We start from the raw sequence: 11172 nt of genomic DNA on the forward strand, positions 1-11172 counted from the left end.
CAAGATAGATTTGGGACTATCCAGAAGTCTGATTTTTTAACATTAGAAACGGATGGTTTATTGATCGTGATCTGATTCTCCTTAATTTGTCATTGTGAGTAAAATATTGAAACATTTTTTCAAACATGTTGGAAACTTTCAAATGAAACATTTGGCCAACAGTCCAACACACTGCGCTGTCATACACACAGACACACATGATAAAAGTGTGCCTCATTTGAGTTGGCTCAAATACAGAAGACTCAGGATAGATTAGGAATGGTCCGACAAGCGGAAAATATCATCCAAATGTAATATAATGAGATTAGGAAAAAATAATAAACACTGATGATGCAGTAAACAAAAGGAGGAATTTGGGATATTGGTGGGTAGATTGCTGAAACCATCAGAGCTGGGTGCTGCAACAGAAAAGAGAGAAAACACATTTGGGGTTGTATAGCTAAATTGAGGGAGACTAAATCACAGGAGGTGATACTGAACTTATGTAGAGCACTGATCTGGCCCCACCTGTGGAATACACACGATATTCGATGCTTACGGTCACATTCGCCTGCATGCAAAGAACAAGATGAATCTTCTTCCCTCCAGGACAACCAAACCACTTTCATTTATTTTTATTTATTTCACTTTTATCAACAATGTGATAAGGCACTGTAACAAATGCAAAGATTGTTGTTATTACTTTGCATAAACTTTGAAATGAGACGGATGGGGATAAAGATGTTTGGAGAAAAGCACATTTACCCAGAATTAAACTTGTGAAAATTAGAACTCTGAAACACAAACATACAATGTCCAAACCTTCCGAGATTTTCTTGTGTTACAAACAGAGAGTGGTGGGAGTGTGGAATTATGTTACTCAGTTGTTGGGGCAGCAACTATGTGCATATTCAAAAAAAAACTGGACACATGGTTGTGGGAGAATTAAGTTAAGGAGTGTGGGGAGAAAGTTGGAATATGGCACCAGAATGGGCTCTTGTGTGGAGTATAAACATCTGCTGAGTTGATAGGCCAAATGTCCTGTTCTTGAACTGTATCTTCCATGCACCTATAAAATGGGGGTGGGTCGGAGGTGGGCAGGGCCAATGTTTTGTGATATAGCTGATTTATGTCAAACAGATCATTGCTTTGTGTTGAGACATCAATACAACAGTTAGCACTTGAAGGGTACGTCGGTTTCTACAGCTAGAACAACTGTGTGTTTATCTCGGCTATATTTTCCGGTCTATATACATTTTGTAAATAAAGGTGCTTTGTGTAAAATTACAATCAACCGCCTTTTAAACTAACAAATGAAATACTCAGTCCCCCAAATTGAAGAAAGACAGGAAGTGGTTTGCATTTTGAGACATATTCACAAGAAAATTGGCAGTCAATCCAGTAAAATTATTGACTTAACGCTAGAGTAAAATGCACATGAGCAAACCACATGAAAAAAATGTTGATTCCCTGTTTGAATTTCAGGTATGAATTTGGCTTGGAGTGGTAGCTCAAAAGAGAAGGGGACAAACCACCATTCTATTGCTTCCAGGGGCAGTCATTTTATACTATACTCATAAGTGCACTTGTAGCAATGTAATTACAATAATACAGTTCACATACACCTACAAATACCAAATATAGTTTGTTTTAATTGGGAAGTTTCCTAAAAAATGTATGTTTAAATAACTGATTAAGGCTTGCAGGCAGATACAACTAGTGCACACATCAATTGAAATCAAGTGGATACTGAAATCATGAAAATACTTGAAAAAGTTGTACTGAGTATCATAATAATAATATAATAATCCTTGCATTTGAAATAGTCTTTTAGACGTCTCAAAGCGTTTCACTCAATATATTGTAAAGTGAATTGACTGAGCATCATAGCATAGGTTTCCAACTGCCACTCCAATAACACTTCTGACAAGGATAATTAGGGAAAGGTGAAGGTGTGGAATCAAGGCTATTGTCTGTGGATGATTTCACCCACAAGTATACGGTCAATTCACTTTACAGCATATTCTGTGAAGAGCTTTGAAACATCTAGAAGACGTGAAAAGCACTATATCAAATGCAAAGATTATTATTATTATGAATAGAGTAATTACTTTAATCATTAAACTTAATAACAGGCCTGTATTTTTACCAAGCCAAATATAGGTTTGATAATAAAAGAGACAAACAAATATTAAGGGAAGAATAATAGAATAGAAGGCAAACAACAAGAGAGATTGGAAAGAGTAACAAAATAGATTGGCAGCTAACGTAAAAGGAACTTCTAAGGCCTTTATAACTATTATAATAATAATTCTTACATTTGATATAGTACCTTAATACATCATGAGGTGACTCAAAGCACTTCACATAATATACTGTAAAGTGAATTGACTGTATATTTTGTGGGTGAAACATGGCAACCAATTGCGCACAGCAACATCCCACAAACAGTCGTGGATTGAGTAACCATATTTTTTTTGAGAGATTACTACCCCCGAAAAGTGATCTGACAACCAGGTTCCTACTTACTGATAGGTAAACAGAGTCAGGAAACTTGCCTAAGATTTTGTCCCACCCGGGAATTGAACTTGGGTCCTTTTGCTTGTGAGGCGAGTGCTCTAACCACTACGTTACAGGACTCCATATTACAGTAAAGAGGGTCATCAAAGAGGAATGTGAATACAGGAATTAGGGCAGTAAATTTATAGTTAAAAATGAAGGAGTGGCGCACTAGCTTAATAATTATTTTACCTCTGCTTTCATAAATGAGAGAATTTGCATTGCTTAGCAACATTAAAAGACGTCAACACACGTCACAGCAATTATTGTGAAATACAGTGACTAATTCTTGTAGGCAAATGCAACAACCATTTGCACTAGCAAAGATCAACCAACAGCTAACAGATGAACATGACTAATTAACCTGGAAGACTGTTGGCCAGAATATGGTGAAAAACTCCCTTGTCTTTTCAAATAGTGGCATTGGATCTAATGTCCACTTGCAAGAAGCAGAAGGTACTTCAGCTGCTTCTTTACCTTATCGTATTGGAATCCCGTAGTGTAGTGTCTAGCATGCTCGTAAGAGAACCCAGGTTTGATTCCCGGGCGGGGCAAAACCCAGTTATTAGTCGATTGGCAGATCACTTTCCAGGGGTCAAAAACCATCAAAAAATGTGGTCCCTCAATCCACGACTGTTTGTGAGACATTGCTCTGCCAAATGGCTGCTGCATTTTGCTTACAAAAATACAGTCAATTCACATTACAATATATTCTGTGAAGTGCTTTGAGACGTCTTGAAGACTTGATAAGGGGCTATATCAAATGCAAGGATTATTATTATTATAATATGTCTAAATAATCTGGCAGGAGTTTTGCCTATGTAAAAAAGAATTATGGCAAGGGAAACCATGAGGAGGAGAGCCGGGGATAACATTTCCTGTCAACAAGATGTTTCCTTCTGGGTGCATTCAAAGTATGAATCACTGAGTGTATACATCCCTGTAATTCGAAGGGCTCCAAGATGCTGTCCGGTGTGAATAAATGTAAATTGGTGTTCTTGATTGAAACTATCTCCTAATAGCCACATTGTCAATTAGCAGCTCTTGGAAGAGGATATCATAACTGGTGTAATAAAAAAAATCTTATAATTGATACAACACTTTATCACATCAAAATGTCTCACAGCACTTCATAGATTTCTGAACGTATTTGTAGGCAATTACATAGAACTGGACAGGAGGAAGCAGTCCCTTCAGCCCAATTCGTCCATGCCGAAATTATAATACATATGGGCCTCTTAAACCCCCATCCCACACCCCTTTATTCCCTTCCTTTATCTGGGAAAGAAGATTCCCATCTCCATGGAAGTCTCACGAATTGGCCTACACTGAGATTTTAAAGAATCAAGAGTAATGGTGTACTGTGAATATTTGTTTCTGATTTCTATGTTACTTTCTTCCAGACCCACAATATTACAACTAATGGCAAGGGAAATTCTAGTGAATAGAATAGAGACAACTGAACCGAGGCTGCATTAATGAGGTTTTGAAGCAGAATTTCTGAAAAAAAATATTGCTTGCCTGATTTGTGAGGTACTGGGCAAAATCTTTCCTCTGTTCTGTTCTGGCTTCATAATTAGATAAAAAATTGCTCTGATATTCTTTGTACTGCAAAACAGTATCATGGTTACGCCCAATACTGTAGAATTGGAGACTTTGGGAATCAGGGACACATACCACAATACCGTTTGATAGTGAAGTGGAAAGAAAGAAACTGCATGTGATGGGAATCTGAAAGAAAATGAAAAATGCTGGATTCAGGTCGGCCAGTGAAAGCTTACTGCACATTTATGCAAATTGGTTGCCGTATTCACCCACAAAACAGACAGTTACTGCCCTTTGCAGTATATCCTGTTTAGCGATTTGGCATATCCTAATGATGTGAAAAGTATTAAACCAAATGTAATGATTATTTTTATTATTATTATTTCATCTTAATAAAAAGCTTCATAAAAGCTTGACAGCAGGTTAACAACGTTCCTATTATATCAAGGATGCAGCATGAAGAAATAAAATAAAACATGTGGGAAAAGTTTTTAAAAAAAATTTACCAGCTGAAAGTCCATTTGCAGGTTGCAGGCTGCTGTTAATGAAAAACTTGGAAAAAACCTAGGAAAAAAACAAAATCAGATGGGGTCATTTGGAAGTGGACTGTGTGAAATTCCAATATAGCTCAGAGACCAAAATAAAATGAGAGAGAGAGAAAAAAACAACCACGAGGGACATTGTGGATAAACAGAGAGCAGACTTCTGAGATTTAATAACATTTATATTCAAGCCGAAAGGCAAAAGAGGCAGAAGAAATAGATCAAATACCACTTTTCAGGTTTGCAGTAGGTTTGTTGACCAGCTTAGGATAGAGAGACGAGAGTGGGAGGCGGAATTAAGATACAGAGCCATTGAACGGTTATGATGACTTCTATGGGCCAAATGGAGATGTTGAGCAAAGAGTGATAATAATAATAATAATCATAATCATAATAATCTCTGCATTTTATATCACACAACTTAGGTGTTGTGACTGTGTATTTGCAGGTCAATGTGGTAGCCAATTTGTACACAGCAATGTTCCAAAACATCCATGAAGTGAATGATCAATTTTATTTGGGGGATTTGGCCCAGACACTGAGAGAAATCCTTTCTCTTTTCTAATAGTGCCATGGGATCTTTAACGCCCATTTGAACAGGCAGACAGGATCTTGGTTTCAAATCTCTTCTGAAGGACGGCATGTCCAACAACGAAGCACACCCCCAGAACTGCATTGGAGTGCCAGCTTAAACTTATCCCTCCCCCAACCCACCTTGCCGCCTTCAAGGCCTGTCAAGACTTTCCTCTTTGATCATGATTTTGGCTTCCCAAAACCCGAATTCCCATCTTGGGTGCAAATCCTTAACTATCCAACGCCGTGGGATATCCTTGCGACCTGAAAGGCAATCTTATTGTTGTTGAGCTAGGCTGACAGATGTAGGAGTGCGTATAATACATTTTCCTCCACAAACTGAGGAGTTTGTGAAGCCTTGGATCGTAGTGTGGGAGAAAAAGAAAAGGGTCAAATGTTACATCTGCTGTGGTTGCAGAAGAAAGTGCCTGAGAATGAGCCTGTGGGATTTTGTTGAGAATTTCAAAAACATATGTTAGAATCCCTACTGTCTGATTTCCTTCATATCAAATCTGGAATGGGGTGAGATATGACAATTCCCTGGTAGTTCTATCTTTTCTAATCTACAAGATCAAGTCAGGTATATTTAAAGATGGTCATACTTGTAGTCTTTCTCTTAAACTTGAACACAACTGCATAATTTCAACCATATGTTCAATGTACTACAAGTCATGTATATGTACCCTTGAATATGAGGTATGTGGAGCTTTGAGTTTTCGAGAAAGCTGGTGCAGAAAGTTCACCTATATCAAGATTAACATTATTTTCATAGGTTCTTTTTAAACACCACATAAGCTGCTTCAAAGTTAAGGCTGAATTTAACAATTTACCAAATTCTATTCCCACTGAAATGCTGAATAAAGGGTAAGTCTACAGCCAGGTCGAATTTCTCCCTTCTGGAGACTGCAGGCCAGTTCCACTCTGATCTGAGAGATCAAGTCTGTATTAATAGGTGGGCTGGCAGCCGCAATGTGTGTTATGATAATGTAACATCATTACATGCTTGTATAATACGGTATTGTGTCAGCTTAAAAGTGTTATATTGGAACCAAGAGAACACTTCTCCCTTCACAATGATCTGGATATGGGTAACACAATTGCAGCTACTTTCTATTCTGTGGTCTTGTACTTGGATTTTAATACTCTATTCAAGCATGAATGTGATGAGAAATTCGTAACAATAGTAACTACAGACTTGATTATCCATTCTACAGTGTTTCACCTGCTCCCTCTTTCTTACTCACAATTCCTGCCTTTTATGAATTTTATGCTCAGGTTGAACACATGTAGAATTTCATTTTTGAATTTTCTTGCTTTAACACTTACTTTGCTTTCTGGCCATATTAACTGACACTCGCCCACTGATTCAGCACAATCACTTTATATTTCCTATTTGGGAAATCCATGATTTTTTATAATAATGATCCTTTCATTTGATATCGTACCTATAATGTCCAGTAAACCTCAACGGATTTCACACATTTTCAGCAAAGCTGTGTANTTTTTTGTAGATGAATGCATCAGCCAATTTGCAAACAATAATGTCCCACAAACAGACAGGAATTGAGCGACACAATTTATCTGAGGGAATGTTAACCAGGAGACTGCAGGAAACTCTGACCACTTTTCAAATAATGCCTTGGGAGCTTTAAGGTTCACTTGAAGAGTTGGATGAGACATTGGTAGCATGTTGTATAATGGATGAGATTAATAACTTTTTATAAATTTAGTAGTGAAGCAATTAAACATGCCTGTTGACATAAACCATGTAAACGGAATGATATTGAGGGGTGTATTTGTTTTACTTTGGGATTGGTCAGATACTAAGCATTGGTCTCTTCCAGGCTTGTACAGTGCCTGTTAAGATGTTGCTTGTCATATTACCCTAAGTAACGATTGGGTTATGATAATGGTGTGGATGGTTAACTAATCTTGTTAATCATGCGTTCAAGTGAGGAACGCAAGACAAATGCATTTAGAGGCAATGTATTTTGGACTTACAGAGTTGGCCTGCTGTTACTGATCATTAGTTCAGTTGGGAGAGTAGACTCTCATCTATGTCCAGTAGTTGTGATTTCCAATGATGAAAAAATCTCAAAAGGTTAAGTTAATTGAACTCAATTCCTATCCAACACAATTGAAGTTAAACATCCTCTGCATTTGCCATCAGAAGAAAAGGAAACTATGTCATTTTGTTCTCTCAGGGACAGTTGAATCCGGGGCTGGTACTGTGTTCCCATTGTGTTCAAATAAAGTTCAAAATAACAACAGCGACTCCAAACCGCTGACTCATTTGAGTTTATTTATATTGCAGGGAATCCCACCCTGAAGTCCAGACTTCAGGTACACATTAGGCATGCTTGACTGTATTGTTCAATGTTTAACGAATTTCAACATATAACAGGAGAAAGTTGGATTGTTATAATAAAACTGTGCCATTTGTTGTGGGAGATTCATCATAAAAACGGAAGTAAAGTAGCAGAATGAGTTGGTGTTTCAATGGTTTGTATGCGTGTGTGGATGCGTGTGGGTGTTTTACTTTTATAACTTAAATGTTTCAGAAAGGTACAGATGTGAAAAGTCAGAATTTATTGAATACATCTCAAGTATAGATTATGTTTAAATTGAGGTGAGAATCTTGGAAATGGGACTGTAGATTGGATCTTGGGTGGACAGTGTAGTTTATCCAAGCTTACCTTTAAATCTAATGGGCAGGACAAAAACACCCACTCTAGGTGTTAACGGTTCTATGATAGTGTCGAAATGACTTAAAGTCTGCTGAAAATTCAATCAATAAAGTTAGTGTCATTGATATTTTAGATACCAGTCACCTTGAAACAATCATCAGCTCGACATGCAATAAAGTTATCCTTTAAGGAACATTAATCTTCACTGTAATGAACTACAGTACTGCTACACTATGAATGGTTTGCACCAGGAACAGCACATTCACAAGTTCACGTTACCTCTGCTTTTGAGTGGATCAGACCGAGAGGGTGTTTGTTAGTGAAGCACTACTTGTCACAATGAATTAACTACTGACCCACAATCTAAGAGAGACAGAATGTGTGCAGCCTCTATCTTCAATACATTTTATACTTATAATATGGGTGGTATTTGGTGCATTGCTTCTTATCTCAAAATTTACATTTTGCCAAACACTTATCTTGTCTTTTTTTTTGACAGTCTAATGTTATTTAAATTAAATTAATTCGAGCCCCAATTTAATAACCATGAGAGTCAGGAAACTGCAATAAAAATATTTGTAATCCATTCTTTGTTTGTAGTAAGGTGTAAATTGGAAGAATAACTTTCTAAATTACTAAAATGTGGGGAAGCAACGATTGGCCCAAGTTCACTTGGAATTGGTGTGAAGTCAATCCCAGTGCTGGACACAAGTTCATCATTGAGCGCTGACATACAATAGCTCCTCACAATGCGACCATATGACATTTCCTCTTCGGACCAGAGTCTCGTACCACCCCAAGGTGTCCAGATGTTCTGTGGTGATCTACCGAGGGAAGGTATTCAGGGTCACAAGGATAGTAAATGGAGATAATGCATATTAACCTACGAATTAGCGGGTGCAACAAACTTGGGGAACACATTTCAATGACCAGAGTGAGATGTTTGTTTGCCAAGCGTTGTCTCTTTTTTGGATGCAGTCGTGAAAGGAGCGATCGCTCACTTCCAAAAAATAACAACAACTTGGATATATATAGCGCCCTCTATGCCGGACAGCATCTCAGAGCGCTTCACAGTAACGGATCCCAGGGCTGAGCCGGGGGGAGGGGGAGGAAGGTGACCAAAGGCGAGGTCGAAAAGAAAGGTCTTCAGCAGAGACCTGAAAGTAGGAAGAGAGGGGGCGAGGCGAAGGGAGTGAGGAAGGGAGTTCCAGTGCCTCGGGGCATAGTGGCCTGAAGGCACCGCCGCTGAGGGTGGAGTGGAGGACTCGGGGACAAGGATGAGGCTAGGCCCGGATCTGGATTTTATGGATGGTAGTGGAGGGGAGACCGGCGAGGAGGGTATTTGAATAGTTCAGCCGAGAAGTGACAAAGGCACGGACCAGGGTTTCAGCGGCTTTCGGAGTGAGATATTGGTGGAGACGGGCGATGCGTCGGAGGTGGAAGAAAGCAGTGCTGGTGAGGGACCAGATGTGGGGGAGGAAGGATAATTGGGGGTCGAACCTGACGCCGGGATTGCGTACGGGCTCAGAGAGTTTTAGGGGCAGGTCGGGTAGGTGGAGGAGGTGAGAGCCGTGAGATTTTAGACATTGACGAGAGCCAAAGAGTATGGCTTCCGTCTTATCAACGTTCAGCTGAAGGAAATTTGCGCTCATCCAGTCCCTGAGATCTGACAGGCAGGCTAACAGAACATCAGGGGACTAGGGGTCGCAAAGAGAGGTGGAAAAATAAAGTTGGGTGTCATCCGCATACATGTGGAAATGCTCCCCATGTCTGTGGATGACATTCCTAAGAGGGAGCATGTAGATCAGAAAAAGGAGTGGGCCAAGGATAGATCCTTGGGGTACCCCTCAGATAACCGGGTGAGAGCGGGAGGAGTAGCTGTTTGTGCAGATGTACTGCTGGCGGTTTGTGAGGTAGGACTCAAACCAGGCGAGTGCGGTCCCACTGAGGTGGATGATGGAGGAAAGGCAGTGGTGGAGGATGGCGTGATCAACTGTGTCGAATGCAGCAGAGAGGTCCAGGAGGACAAGGAGGCAGAGGGAACCCTGGTCACAGATACAGAGGGTATCGTTTGTGACTTTCACAAGAGCATTCTCTGTACTGTGGGCGGAAACCAGACTGGAGACGTTCGAAGAGGCAGTGGGAGGAGAGGTGTTCGCAAAGTTGATTGGCAACAACGCGTTTTATGACTTTTGTGAGGAAGAGCAGGTTAGAAATAGGGCGGTAGTGGCTGGGTTTGAGGGATCTAGGGAAGGTTTTTTGAGGAGGGGGGTGATGACAGCAGTTTTGAGGGAGGCAGAGACTGATCCGAAGGAGAGGGACTGGTTGATGACATCAGCCAGTAGTGGGCAGAGGAGGGGGAGCTGGGTAACCAGCAAGTTGGTGAGGAGGGGGTCGAGGCAGCAGGTGGTGGGTTTCAGGGAGGTGATGGTGGGTGAGAGGGAGGAGGGACAGGTGTGGAGGAAGGAATGTAGGATGGGGTTGGTGGCAGGAGCTGATGATGGGGAGGGTGAGGGGAGCAGAGAGGGCGAGGTGGTGGGTGACAAGGGACAGGTGGATGAGGCTGCCTGGCGGATGTTGTGAATTTTAGATGAAAAGAAGTCCATGACCTCCTCGCACTTGGTATTGGATATGAAGATTGAGGACGCCTGAGGGGGGGCACGGAGGAGGTTGTGGCGCATATCCGCGCCACAACTGGCACCGCCTTCCATCACCTCCGAAACATCGCCAGACTACGGCACTACCTCACCCCTCACGCTGCTGAAACTCTGGTCCACGCCTTTATCATCTCAAGGCTGGACTATGGGAACTCTCTCCTCGCCGCCTTCCCGGCACCTCCCTCCACACTGCAGGTCATTCAGTACTCTGCAGCTCGTGTACTGTCCCGCACCAGGCTTCGCGACCACATCACTCCCACCCTCGCTCGCCTCCACTGGCTTCCCATCCCCCAGAGGATCGACTTCAAGATCCTCATCCTCACCTACAAGGCCATTCACGGCCTTGCTCCCTCCTACCTCTCCGACCTACAATCCCCTTACTTACCTGCCCGTACCCTCCGTTCCTCTGGCTCCGGTCTGCTCCACACCCCCCGCCCCAACCGCCCTACCATCAGTGGCCGGGCCTTCAGCCTCTCAGCCCCTAGACTCTGGAACTCTGTCCCCCAGTGCCTTCGCCGCCTCCTCCCTTTCCTCCTTCAAAGTCGGTCTCAAGACCTTTCTCTTTGACCGTGCCTTCAGCTCCCCTCTCAACTCTCTACCCCCTCCTCGCCGCCTCCCTTCCCTCCCCTC

The sequence above is a fragment of the Callorhinchus milii genome, unplaced genomic scaffold (genome assembly GCF_018977255.1).
Source record: "Callorhinchus milii isolate IMCB2004 unplaced genomic scaffold, IMCB_Cmil_1.0 Scaffold3, whole genome shotgun sequence".
NCBI classification, from domain to species: Eukaryota; Metazoa; Chordata; class Chondrichthyes; order Chimaeriformes; family Callorhinchidae; genus Callorhinchus; species Callorhinchus milii.